Source organism: Diaphorina citri, unplaced genomic scaffold, assembly GCF_000475195.1.
Source record: "Diaphorina citri unplaced genomic scaffold, Diaci psyllid genome assembly version 1.1 scaffold1054, whole genome shotgun sequence".
Taxonomy (NCBI): Eukaryota; Metazoa; Arthropoda; class Insecta; order Hemiptera; family Psyllidae; genus Diaphorina; species Diaphorina citri.
In genome coordinates, this window is record NW_007378483.1 from 67,103 (window position 1) to 81,961 (window position 14,859).

Sequence of the window (14,859 nt, forward strand, 5' to 3'; positions counted from 1 at the left end):
TAACCAATTGGGACACATAAATCATCGAATCTTCAGAGGTTTCCAAAAAGAGAGGGGAAAAGCAAAATGGGACCAACAGAATGATAATGATAAATTTATTTTTCATCAAGATTATTATTCAATAGAAAGAATGGAAAGCAATAAATAAATAATGAAAGAAAGGCAATAAGAGAAAACGAAAATAGAAAGCACCGGACACACTATCCGACCTAATATTGTCCCCAAATGTTTGTTTTGAAAAATTTCCAGTTCTTTGTCAAAACAGCAATAAAACTAGATAAAAAATTCCAAAGTTAGGTACGAATATGAGATGAGAACGGAAACAAGGAAACAAAACAGAAGAGTAAAATGTATTATCCAAGAAAACAAACCAAAAGAAATGTTGTTTGATAAAGAAAAATAATAAAGATGTAAAATCTGAAACATTTTTTGTTACTGTCGCGCCAAAGAAAACAATAATTTGTATTGTTTAGCTTTAGCCTAAACCTTAAAATATATAAATAATGTATTTTTAGGTAGGTAGATATGTGTTTGTTTTTCTATCTTGACTTGTTTGATAAGAAAGTTGAATGTAGTTTGCAATTTCCTTCCTTGGTGCCAGAGGTTTTTGTTTCTTTCTCGTTTCTAAATCACCTTCTTCCTCTTTTGTATGAAGGGGAAGAGAGAATAAAATCTGTACCTATTTTCAAGTCCAAAATCTCTGTATCTTCATTATATTATTTAAAACATAACTTAGATGTCAACCTTTTCTAGTGCTTCTTTTTCCTGGATCCAGATATCGTAAAATTAATGTAGCTGTAGATGAAAGTTCTTCTGGACTTTGAAGTGTGTACATAATCTAGAAATAGAGAGCAATTTTCAGAAATTATACACATGAAGGATTGAAGAAGATGCCCAACAGATTTGATCCTAGGAGTTCTCAAGATTTCTAAAATCTCTGAAAAGTTAGCCGCCAAACGCTTGTTATATCATTCCAATCTTTCTATCACTGTTGGCAACCATGCACAAATGGTCGAAAATTCCATCAACCTTTGTAGTTTGCCTGAACGCTGAAATCCCAACAACACATGAGAAACTGCCAGGATTTCCTAGAATATGACATATTCTTCGCATTGTGAAGATAAAACACAGCAAATAGTCAGTCCATTAAATGCAGTTCATTTAATAGATAAAGTTATACGCGGAGACATAACAGAATTCAGGTTAGATGAGTTCAACGAAACAGAAGCTATAGAGTCAAAGCCGATTGTTTGATTTATCTCTTATCCAAATTATTGTCTCGTCATGATATTCTCGTAGCTCCTGGGTTCTTTGATCTCTTTGTAGTAGACAAAGTGCTCAGGTCAATGATATTCACGTATTCGTCACTGGGAGAACGAAAAAACGTAACCTAGACTTCCCCAGATCCTTGCATTACCAAGTTAGAAACTTGGTTCGCTTCTAAACACGTGGGATTTGGTTCGAATGTGTTAGTATTTTGAATCATGTACAACCATTAGTCATGTCTTTTGAATTATGTCATTGAAAAGGCATTGAAGATTCTCCAACCAGTAGGTAAAGTAGGTTTCTGATGCTAACAACCCCATTGACTATATTAGTCACTGTTGAATGGGTACTGTTGGTCTCTCAGAACAAATGGTACAATGACATCAAAGGACGGATACTAACAAAGTTCGATGGAAAGAGGATAGAAGTTCGCCTCTTCGAGTTCTTAGAAACACTCAAGAAACGCCACAAAACCTTACGAGAGAATCTGCAACACATGATTATAAATAAAAGTTCCAATAACTCAACACCGATTCCAATAACTCAACACCGATTAAGTTACCTAATGATGCGTTTCCACTCACTCGGCATGATCTGTTTCTATTTAAACAAATGGAAACAGATCATGCCGAGTGAGGAAACGCACCATAAAAGAATGGATCAAACAACTATGGACAATTCTTATCGGAAGACCATTCCGGAACATCCTGATTGCAGTCACGTCCTGGTCCACCCAACAAACAAGCCTTTGAAAAGGTACCCGTCAACAAGAAAAACAGCCTGATACAGAAATGAAGTACTTCTTCACCATCATTACTATGAGTCACACAAAACCCCTTCAAATATGCTGATATAATCATATTTTATACGCATGCCATGTTGCCATGTGCTCCTAATTGATTCATCTCTGTTTTTGTCATTCATCAATTAAAGCGTATGATAATTGACTCCTCTGGTTATGGAGTAACTTATTACCCGAGCTATTTATGGTCTCCCGGGGGCACCCATTGTAATTGATTTAAAGCAACAACATAAACAAAACTGTCCTCCGCTGTGACTGCTGTCCAATGATTATCTCAATGGCCAAACACAGAGGGTCATGACACACACGAATGTGAGTAATTTAACCAGAGTGTAAACATTTAATAGACATGTCATGACTGTTGAATATGTCAGACACCATGTACTTACAATTATACGGAAGTTAACACAATGCTTGAGGACAATGTAGAAGGAAAGATAAACACTGTGAGATATGACAAAAGGTCTATAAATTAATCATACTTACATTGGAAGCTGTTGGACAAAGGCGATGTAAGGATGTAGATTATATCTTTGCTTGAATAGTAAAGGTCGAACATGTATGATGTAGACAGGGTTGGAAAAACATCCATAAGAAATAGCAAGATACCTAGGAAAAACCGCTTTTGTAGATGTAACCAATTGGGACACATAAATCATCGAATCTTCAGAGGTTTCCAAAAAGAGAGGGGAAAAGCAAAATGGGACCAACAGAATGATAATGATAAATTTATTTTTCATCAAGATTATTATTCAATAGAAAGAATGGAAAGCAATAAATGGATTTGAAGAGAGATGTACTTCAATTCATGGCAGACTTTTGGCGTCATGTGATGAACTCTATAGTATGCAGCTTCATAAAATTTTCTCATTTTCAGTGGAAGGAGCTGGCGAACAAAAAATTGAAATATTCGTCGCTCTCTCTCTCTCTCTCTCTCTCTCTCTCTCTCTCTCTCTCTCTCTCCATGTGCCTGTTCATTATCAACATAATTACACAAACATATCTCAGGCATAATGCCCTGTACAGTAGCCTCTCATGACCTCCTAAAACATTATCATCTTGACTAATGCCTAATACACACCGGTAACATTTTCAACAGTGAAATTGTTTCCCAAGTGTCTAGAAATTGTTTCTCACCAATCCACAAATTGTTTCTCACCAATCCAGACTTTCAGAAATGTTCTTGAAACAATTCAGCAACAATCTAGCAATTTTTTACTCTCCAGACTAATATCTGAAACATTTTTGTCTTTTTGGGGTGCGAAAGTCGGGTGTGAAACAAAAATTCTCGCTCTCAAGCCAGATTGAAGCAAATGTTGTTTCAGAAATGTTCTTGAAACAATTCAGCAACAATCTAGCAATTTTTTACTCTCCAGACTAATATCTATCTGAAACATTTTTGTCTTTTTGGGGTGCGAAAGTCGGGTGTGAAACAAAAATTCTCGCTCTCAAGCCAGATTGAAGCAAATGTTGACAAATCAGATGTTTGGAATTGATGCTTCAGTGCAGCTTTAGAGCGAGCCAGTATGCTCAACATTTGTGCAACTGTTGCGAAACAAATGTTTCCGGTGTGTACTAAGCCTAAACAATCATCTCCACTATTATCGTCTCCTCTAATTAGTTGCCAACTAAATTGCATATGGGCCGATCGTTCGATTTATCTCTTATCCAAATTATTGTCTCGTCATGATATTCTCGTAGCTCCTGGGTTCTTTGATCTCTTTGTAGTAGACAAAGTCCTCAAAGAAGAGGAAATTTAATATTAACGAGTTTGTCTACAAATATGGGTAAGAACCAGGGCAATTTTGCCAGCTTTGGTATTATTTGTAATCAACTTTGGTCTTGATCGGATTTTGTACTTTGGTCAACTAGTACAACTCAAAGAGGTGTCATGTTTCATCATACCATTTCATCAAACCCATTTATTTTGTCTTTTACACCCATACAAGTCCCATTCCTTATATAAATCATATGGAGATATTGTGGACACATCTAGCGAATATGATGTGCGGAGCGCGGGATATCGAGTCTTATCCAATGTATAGGGTGGAAGATAGATCGTCTAATATGGGGAATGATAGGGTCGAAGAAGCAAGCAGCCGATTTTAGATTGGTTCGTGAATTTCGAAAGCCACTTGGGTCTCGGTCTACAGGTTCATGTTTAAATGGAGAATATTCAGGCACTGTCTCCGAGGATGCTCAGAGGTCTTCGTGAATTTCGAAAGCCACTTGGTCTCGGTCTACAGGTTCATGTTTAAATGGAGAATATTCAGGCACTGTCTCCGAGGATGCTCAGAGGTCTATAAACACGTTATAAATTTTCTTTGTTTCAATATTTGTCATGCTTTCATTTTTTCTTCTACAAGTAGTATGTCCGAACTCACTAATTGACGGAAAATCTGGTGTTTGGGGAATTTTGAACAATTGGTGAATCTTTCCATTGGGCACTTCGTCCCAATGGAAAGCTTTTGAATGGACAGCTTTGTGTGGTGCATATGGCTTCAAAAACCGCTGCTCTGGAGCCATCTACGTTTGCTTTTAGCTATGTATGTAATTTCTCAAGTTGATTACAAACATTGGTGTTTGTGTGATTGATAGACAATCAACTATCAGGATTCCCAACATGTCCGCTATTGTTGAGTCACCCAGTACATTCTATCACGTTGACCACTATCCACTCCATCCAGTATGTCAGGATCCTGAATTAATTAGCTCAACATGATGACTAGAGACTAGAACTCTGTATCTATCCTTGCCCCACTAACGCTTTGTTAAATACTTCAATTTGTCTTGTAAAAAGGTATCACAAGGTCTTTGATCGACATTTCATATGGAGAACGGAACCTTTGCAATAAAAACATGGAGACGGCTGGATTTACGACTGGGAAATGAAACGATAATAAAGAAAGCAGGAAACTTTCCCTCAATCTTAAAGCTCGTTCCCACTTGTCGTTCGCAAAGAAATCTTGTCGTTCGTAGTGGAAACACTCTCATTTGTTGTTGTTGTTGTTGTTGTTGTTGTTGTTGTTGTTGTTGTTGTTGTTGCTGTTGTTAACGTTTATGTCGACATTTCAATCTTCCTCCAGTCCTCCTCCAATCCAAGAAAAGCAGCCACTTCCAAAAGTTTTGTCCAGAGTGCCGAGGGATCTAATGTGGTGGGGTTGATTGGACATTCAAAGAGCTGTTCTGCATTTGGGACACACTCTCATTTAAATTACATTACCTACAGGGCATTCGGGGAAAAAATCGGATGAAACTCACAAGTGGGAATGGGCCCACAATTTTCTCCAAGTCTCTAACCTAATTTACCGCATGAAGTGCAGTGTACAGCTTTCATCACTGCGTCAATATGAAGTACAGTGTACTGCTTTCATCACTGCGTCAATATGAAGTACAGTGTACTGCTTTCATCACTGCGTCAATATGAAGTGCAGTGTAGTGCTTTAATCACTGCGTCAATATGAAGTGCAGTGTACTGCTTTCATCACTGCGTCAATATGAAGTGCAGTGTACAGCTTTCATCACTGCGTCAATATGAAGTGCAGTGTACTGCTTTCATCACTGCGTCAATCACTTGAGACCACTTCAGATTCCCCGGTAGTCGGTGTCCCTAGCCCACTTCAACTCAAGTGTCCGCAAACACTTCACTTATTTGTCGAACATGATCGCTTGAAACACTGTGTAAACCTCATTTCATTCATATTGGATCTTAGAAATCTTGAAAATACTTCCTTTAATTGAGTTAGGAGAATTCGAATCTTGGAAATAGTGTCAGTATGTAATTCTGTATAGTTCCAAAATTATACTATTTGACCAGGATAAACAATTTTACAAGGTATACATAAGACTTAAAATACATGGTAAGACCGCAGGGCCCGGGCCAAAGGCCAAATACTATACTACTGACTTATTGAGGTTGGTTATGAGCAGCAATATTCAAAAGTTACCCATTGGCCATGGCCACATTCATACTTCAAAGCTCCGCATCAAAAAGTGATTCAATCCAGCCTCAAAAATTTCTCCAAAAAATTCTCAAATTGCCTTTCTCGAAAGAAAGAATTCGACTTGAAATAAAGAATCCCATCCATGGCCTTATCGACAGAACCATAGTTCCCAAAATACGAATATGTAGATGCCATATATCTCAAAAATTGCGTGTATGTCAAAGCATCATCTAGGTACTCATTATTATGAAATCCATATATCCCCAGTCCCCAGATCACCTCATCAATATTCCTCACTTGAGCAGGATCACCATGTTGTGGCTAAGAGAGCACCAAACAAGTTTCCAATACAGATTGCCAGGTTTGGAATGAGTTATGGGTTATTTTCGTGTGAATTCGATACAGGCGAGTGAAATTCTATACCGCCCTGGAACTCCGAATTGGACGTACGTACACACAGGTGCAAGAATGTGTTGTGGATTATGGAATTTTTTGAGTGTAACACATCTTTCTTTGCGTTATTATTATTATTATTATATTTATAATACTTTTTTAATAAGCTTCACAGGGCCAAGAAACTATTCTCCTGTTATGTACAAAATAGGTACTATGCAATTCTTCGTTCTTCGCTTTGTGCATTTTTCAAATGTTTCCTTCAAGAGTTATATGGATGGTCCCAATGACGAACAAATTTTATCTTCACACAATACACTTTCACGGTCGATATCAGTTTTAAGTGTGAGAAAGCCTAACCTCACCCATATGGATGACTGTACAGTGTACATGAATGGAGCGACAGATAAATTATATGTAGTGGAAATCGGACTTCATCTCATAAAGACCACTGAGATAGGTTTGGTTTACCCGGCACCTCAGACTGAGACCAGCTGAAATCTGCCAATGGAAGATCAATACTCCGCTGCAAGGTACCAATGAAGGGCGGGGCCCAGGCAATTTATCTGATGGCATCTGTAACGTATGAGATAACGATAAACAATTTGCACCGTGTAGGTACTTAATGTCCCCCCGCCCCGTAGCCCCGTACCCGATATGAACGTCATAGTGAAATTTCACTATCAATGACATACTTGGGATGAGCCAGCGGTTTTACGTTGTTCAAAGCACCGGTTCCTGACGGATCAAAACGTTTTGCGTGGTTGATATCTGGATGGGTGACCGTCTGTGCCCCGAAATATTGCGGATTCTACGGACGACATAAGAAAAACAATGATACATATAAAATTGAAGGATTTGGAGGAGCAAATAGCAATATTCATGTTCATTTCATTCAATCATATCATGAGCTTTTGGTTAACAAGTAAGAAATGTATGTACCCACTTATAGCATTGACAAATATGTCAGATTGCATTACATGACTTATTCGGCTCAAAGGTAATGCTGCAATTATGTTAATGGGCACGCCAATTGAACCACAAATCAATAAAAGTTCTTACACAAAATCCACATTGGACAAATTTGTAAGGAATTTGCATTCTAACAAGGGTTCAATCGGTAAAGTTCATGCTGATTAAACCTCTGACAACTATTTACTTTCAATCAAACCCAATCAAATGGCGGGGAAACTTGGGATGCAGAAATTTCAAAGTTCATTGCTAAAGTTATAAAACTCCATGACACACACGAATGTGAGTAATTTAACCATAGTGTAAACATTTAATAGACATGTCATGACTGTTGAATATGTCAGACACCATGTACTTACAATTATACGGAAGTTAGCACAATGCTTGGGGACAATGTAGAAGGAAAGATAAACACTGTGAGATATGACAAAAGGTCTATAAATTAATCATACTTACATTGGAAGTTGTTGGACAAAGGCGATGTAAGGATGTAGATTGTATCTTTGCTTGAATAGTAAAGGTCGAACGTGTATGATGTAGACAGGGTTGGAAAAACATCCACAAGAAATAGCAAGATACCTACAGACCTAGAGAGAAATAGTCTTTTAAAAGCATCAAACATACCTAGGAAAAACCGCTTTTGTAGATGTAACCAATTGGGACACATAAATCATCGAATCTTCAGAGGTTTCCAAAAAGAGAGGGGAATAAAGTTGTGCAGAATCTATAGTTCTTGTTAAAACCGAAAGGATAAAGTGACGACTGGTGTAGACTGGTTCTCCGAAACTGAAGGATGTAGATTGTTATGACTGTAATGATCTTGTTGTGGTAACTCTTCAAAATCCTTATCTAACAACTTTGCATTGTTGTGGCAGTCTTCAAATTCTCCTTTACAGGAGAATCAGGAAAATAGTTAAACTATAACACACATAAAACTTGACATATGGTGGGCAGAAAAAAAAGCCTTGACCACAACACCTCAATAGACAATAAAACACGAAACATGAAAGTTCTCTTGAAAATAATGGAAAAATAATTACATTCTAATTATTCTTTGGCAGCACCAAAATGAAAATTACTAGCATCAAAATGTGAAAACCATATCCCAAAGTTACCAGAATGATACGTGGAAATAATATCCCAAAATGACTGAGAATCAAAATGTGGAAACAACAACAAACCAAAATCACTCAAATCAAAATGTAGAAACAACAAACCAAAATCACTAGAATCAAACTGTAGGAATAAATAAAGCGATTCGTTCTAGAATCAACTGTGGAGTTGGTAGCGATTTCTTTTGAAACGCGTGAAATTTCCAAATCGGCGTGTCTCAAACCAGAAATACTCAGGAGCGCTGAATCTTTGTTGAACCAAAACGCAGACAACTTTTTGATATGATCACTTTGTTGTGATCCCTCGTATTCTGACTGCCTTTATAGCTTCATCAATCAGATAGATAACGTCAGTTATTGAATCAGTGTGGGCGAACCAGCGCAGCAGCGGAATGATAATGATAAATTTATTTTTCATCAAGATTATTATTCAATAGAAAGAATGGAAAGCAATAAATAAATAATGAAAGAAAGGCAATAAGAGAAAACGAAAATAGAAAGCACCGGACACACTATCCGACCTAATATTGTCCCCAAATGTTTGTTTTGAAAAATTTCCAGTTCTTTGTCAAAACAGCAATAAAACTAGATAAAAAATTCCAAAGTTAGGTACGAATATGAGATGAGAACGGAAACAAGGAAACAAAACAGAAGAGTAAAATGTATTATCCAAGAAAACAAACCAAAAGAAATGTTGTTTGATAAAGAAAAATAATAAAGATGTAAAATCTGAAACATTTTTTGTTACTGTCGCGCCAAAGAAAACAATAATTTGTATTGTTTAGCTTTAGCCTAAACCTTAAAATATATAAATAATGTATTTTTAGGTAGGTAGATATGTGTTTGTTTTTCTATCTTGACTTGTTTGAGCAGATCTGACAGACGGACCTTTTCAGCCGTACCTGTCAGGTCTACCTGATTGTGTGTGTGCTCAACTGCTCATCAGGTGTCAGGTGTACCTGTCTACCTGATAGTGAGTGGCTGGCCTTACATAGGAACTAATTATGCAAATGCGTGGGTAGAGTGTAAGATCATCAAAACACCTACCTAATCGTCGTCTCTCTGTGATATACTGAGCTTTTCCCTATACCTTCTGTTCTACTTCTTCTACAAGAGTTCCTCAGAAGGGCCTCTGTTCTAGCTGGGACAAAACCATGAATAGAATCTCACAAATACCCGTTTTTCTTAGGCCAGCCACTCACCATCAGGTAGACTTGACGACAGGTACACCTGATCAGGTCTGCCTGATAGTGTGTGTGCTCATCAGATATCAGACAGATCTGACTGACGGACCTTTTCAGCCGTACCTGTCAGGTCTACCTGATTGTGTGTGAGCTCAACTGCTCATCAGGTGTCAGGTGTACCTGTCTACCTGATAGTGAGTGGCTGGCCTTATATAGGAACTAATTATGCAAATGCGTGGGTAGAGTGTAAGATCATCAAAACACCTACCTAATCGTCGTCTCTCGTAGCAGCTGAAGATGAATGACAAGATTATGAACAGAAAATCTGCATTATGAACAGAGAACAAATCTGCATTATGGACCGACTCCAGGGAGCGCATCAGGAACAAGCAGGTAATGTCAAGGAATGTCACAGAAGTCAGAGCTGACAGTGCCAATGCCAATTGACAACACGGAAATGCAGACCACGCCGCGTGTGAAAGTGTTCGTGCAGTTCTCAAGGTCGAATGTTCAGGTGCTCTGAGGAGACGCCATGTCTGATGGTGCAAGTGAATTGATTCATTAGGCTAATGTTTGCAGATGCATAATGAATAGCGTTATCACGGCGTAGCACGAGGTGTTGATTAGTGTAGGGATGGTCTCGACACTCGACCAGAGTAGCTTGGAAACACTTAACTGAAGACTCCGGTAACTTTGTGAGTCCGTTCCAACTTCTAATTGATAATTGATGATTTGATGGATTCTACGAGTACTCGAAACTCGACCCGAGTAAACTTGGAAATACTTGAGTGAAATCTCGGTAACTTTGTGATACTTAACTGAAGACTCCGGTAACTTTGTGAGTCCGTTCCAACTTCGAATTGATAATTGATGGATTCTACGAGTACTCGACACTCGACCCGAGTAAACTTGGAAATACTTGAGTGAAATCTCGGTAACTTTATGATTTGTGAAGATTCATTATAACTAACTTCTTAAACTATTGGATTGTACCGTATTGTACGTACTGTAAGTGTAGCTTGATAAGTACAAGGTGATCTGTTGGTTCTTTTAACAATTCTTTTGAGGACCGGTGGTGAAGTTGTTGCAAATACTGAACTGAAGACTGCGGTAACTTTGTGAGTCCGTTCCAACTTCTAATTGATAATTGATGGATTGATGATTTGATGGATTCTACGAGTACTCGAAACTCGACCCGAGTAAACTTGGAAATACTTGAGTGAAATCTCGGTAACTTTGTGATTTGTGAAGATTCCTTATAACTAACTTCTTAAACTATTGGATTGTACCGTATTGTACGTACTGTAAGTGTAGCTTGATATGTACAAGGTGATCTGTTGGTTCTTTTAACAATTCTTTTGAGGACCGGTGGTGAAGTTGTTGACAAAATGGACTTCGGACCTGGAGTTTGATTATTTGCACACAAAAATGGTACATTATAATATTAATGGCATGGATTAGATTGCACAGATGGATGCCTTGCCTAATGACCCTAAAATAAAATATTTAAATAAAAATAAAATACATTTAGTATAAAAAATAAACACGCCAAATACATATAACATCAAATATACAAAATAAATACTAAACAAACATATTATACATCAAATATACAAATACTATACATAAAAAAATCAACATTTTTATCAGTAGATGAAATGGTGGTAGCCCAACACTGTGTACATTGTTTCCGCTAAATTTGCTACCGTTAAACAGCGAGATGTAATAAATCAGGTTGATCGGGTTTTTGCACATTCGGATATAATCGACGGAGCTTGAGCTTGATGGTTTGAGTCCGAGTTGTATATCAATGGAGGAACGACATTAGTGAAAAACTGACAAGTATTCATGTTTAACACAATTAAAATTCCTATTGGTTCTTTTTATTAGGTTTGAAATTGCTGCAGGGAATAAATTCGCGAAAAGGTAAATGTAATTTGGTAGGTAATTGTGTTTGGCAGGTAGTTTTGTCTTGGCGGAACTTGCAGGATGTGTCCTACTAAGGTGCCAAGGTTTCCGGCTAATTGCTGAAGAGGATTGCCAACAATTTGACCGAGCCTAATGTGAACCTTGTACATACATTATCCTATAGAATCTATGGTATAGATCGATAAGACTACTAATATCGTACTAATACACCAGACTCTGAATAAATTATTTGCACACAAAAATGGTACATTATAATATTAAAAATCTGGTGTGAACATCACACGACTTTCTATTACATTTGCAGAATACGTAGGTATTTGAAAAGTAATAGAAAATAAAAGAAAAAAATTATTTGCACACAAAAATGGTACATTATAATATTAAAAATGGCATGGATTAGATTGCACAGATGGATGCCTTGCCTAATGACCCTAAAATAAAATATTTAAATAAAAATAAAATACATTTAGTATAAAAAAATAAACACACCAAATACATATAACATCAAATATACAAAATAAATACTATACAAACATATTATACTGTTTATACATCAAATATACAAATACTATACATAAAAAAATCAACATTTTTATCAGTAGATGAAACGGTGGTAGCCCAACACTGTTTACATTGTTTCCGCTAAATTTGCTACCGTTAAACAGCGAGATGTAATAAATCAGGTTGATCGGGTTTTTGCACATTCGGATATAATCGAATTTGAAATTCGAACTGACGTTTCACACTTGAGCGGGTTTATTTGAGGCTGTGGTTGATAGGGGGATCATTTGAATATTTTGATGATTTGCCTTGCGAGATCTAAATATGAAAATTTAAAGCTTCAACAAATAAAAAATATAGGTTGTAACGAAGAAGAGGAAATATTAACGAGTTTGTCTACAAATATGGGTAAGAACCATGGCAATATTGCCAGCTTTGGTATTATTTGTAATCAACTTGGTCTTGATCGGATTTTGTACTTTTGTCAACTAGTACAACTCAAAGAGGTGTCATGTTTCATCATACCATTTCATCAAACCCATTTATTTTGTCTTTTACACCCATACAAGTCTAAGCTTCATTATTACCTACAGAATTGTCAGTTTCACCATGACAACTCGCGAACAGTTCGTCCAAGGTTGCTGAATTTTGGGATAAAGGAATTTTTCTCACAAGATTTTCTGTTGAATCGACCCGAGGATAAAAAAATTCTAAAAGTTTTACTGCTACCTATTTGAGCCACTAGTAACCTGTTACCTATTTGAGCCACTGGTAACCTGGAACCATGGAAAACTCTGAAAAGAAGATCTGATACAAGGAGAGGAGCAAATCAATGCAATAGCACACACTATAACGCAGACCGTATGGAATACACCAATGACCTTGTCCCGGGCAATCCTGAACTCTGAACAATAGCTACAATACATATTAGACACTGGTATAATATACTCCATATTAGAATTAGATACTGCTACGATATATTCCATACTGCTACAAATACTCTCGATACTGGTACAATTCGCGATACTCCGGTTCTATTTCGCGTACAACGTGCGAGAGGATGCTGAACTTGTGCGTCTCTTTGATTTTGTCACTAACCTCTGGCATAACATTCTCTGTACAGGGTGTCCAGATTTTAACGTGCCACACTTAAAGCCCCTTTAACTGCCCGATTCTTTTGGGTTGAAATTGCTATTGTTACTGAATAGAAGTGTATTTAATATTTACGTATACTGTCGCCCAAGACTTAATCTCCTATAAGGTATGTCAACTTTTCAACAGTTTAAAATGCCTCATTTGTTCATAGGGCAAAAAGTTTAACCTAATAAATGGCCTCTTAACTTCTGGGCACTATGTTTAGACTTTAGTCGAGTTTAGTGGATGTACCTACCAGTTCAATGAGGATAATCTGTGCTGTATCAGGTTCAGGTAGGGAAGGAATTTTTCCATCTTCCTAAACCGACAGTAGTGAGTAGTTGTAGACGGCGAATGAGTATTGTGAGAAGATAACTACTTCATGAAAAACAACTACATTTCTGAAGATATCTCGGAAATGGCTACATCCACTAAATCAAAACATCATTAAAGATACTCTCGGAAATGACAAAAAAGTCCACTACTCGTATATCACAAGATAGTTAAAGATAGACTCTCGGAAATGACAAAACGTCCACTATATCACAACATAATTATCAGTGGACCTTCAATTGATGGGCGATTGGAACGTGGAGATATATGACCCTGTCACCCATCTCAACGTAGGACTCTCGTGTGTTGTGTCTGAAGACCTTTGAACCTATTATAACTTCATAGTAATGGGAAAGGATAGACCACGGATAGGTTCTCGTAGAATGATGCTTGATCAAAATCGGAAAATAGACATAGGAGAATCAGAATAGTATAACCATATAGTGTATACTTTCGTATAAGCCTAACCCGTCCTTTAGAGCTGTTTACCACTACACATAAGCCCCGGAGTTTGCTTTTTGTGTACTACTAGTCGTAGGAGAATACTCATGCTTGAACGAAATCGGAAAATAGACATTAGACAGATAGACACAGATAAGCCTTAAACTTAGTATTATACCTATGATTGAACAAAAGTGGAAAGGAGCTATTATGTATAACTTTGCAAGGTTCTTCTAAAGCTCAACACCTCTACTTGGAGGGGTCAATTTAAGAACATAAGCCCACTTTTACTACTTTTTCGGAGAGCAAAAATTGAGTTGAGGACTTCTTTCGGAGAACGAAAATCGACTAGAAGATTGAACATTTGATGCAATTGATGCCTTCGCGTCTGCGGGTACATAGTGTTTTAGTACTTTTTCTGATTGCCGGCAGTGTGAACTATGACGTGAAATTTCTGGTTCAGTACCAGAACTTTCAAACAGCGCGATAATAAATTGTGAGAAAGCTAGAAATGGGAATAATCCCTGCTGTGATCCATGCCATGTATTCAAATATTGTGACATGCAGCGTCTGACACGTTGGAGCGGAATCAAAGCAATCTCTTACATAACATTGCATTTTTTCAAACTACATATTTCAAGCTATACTTTTTTCTCCGAAGTTCGTGAGTTAAGGAAGCCTCCTACATAAGGCCAGCCACTCACTATCAGGTAGACCTGATCAGGTGTCAGGTCTAACTGATAAAGTCAGTTCTGCCTGATAGTGAGTGCGCTCATCAGATATCAGGTAGACCTGACATTCGGACCTTTTCAGCCGTACCTCCCAGGTCTGACTGATAGTGTGTGTGC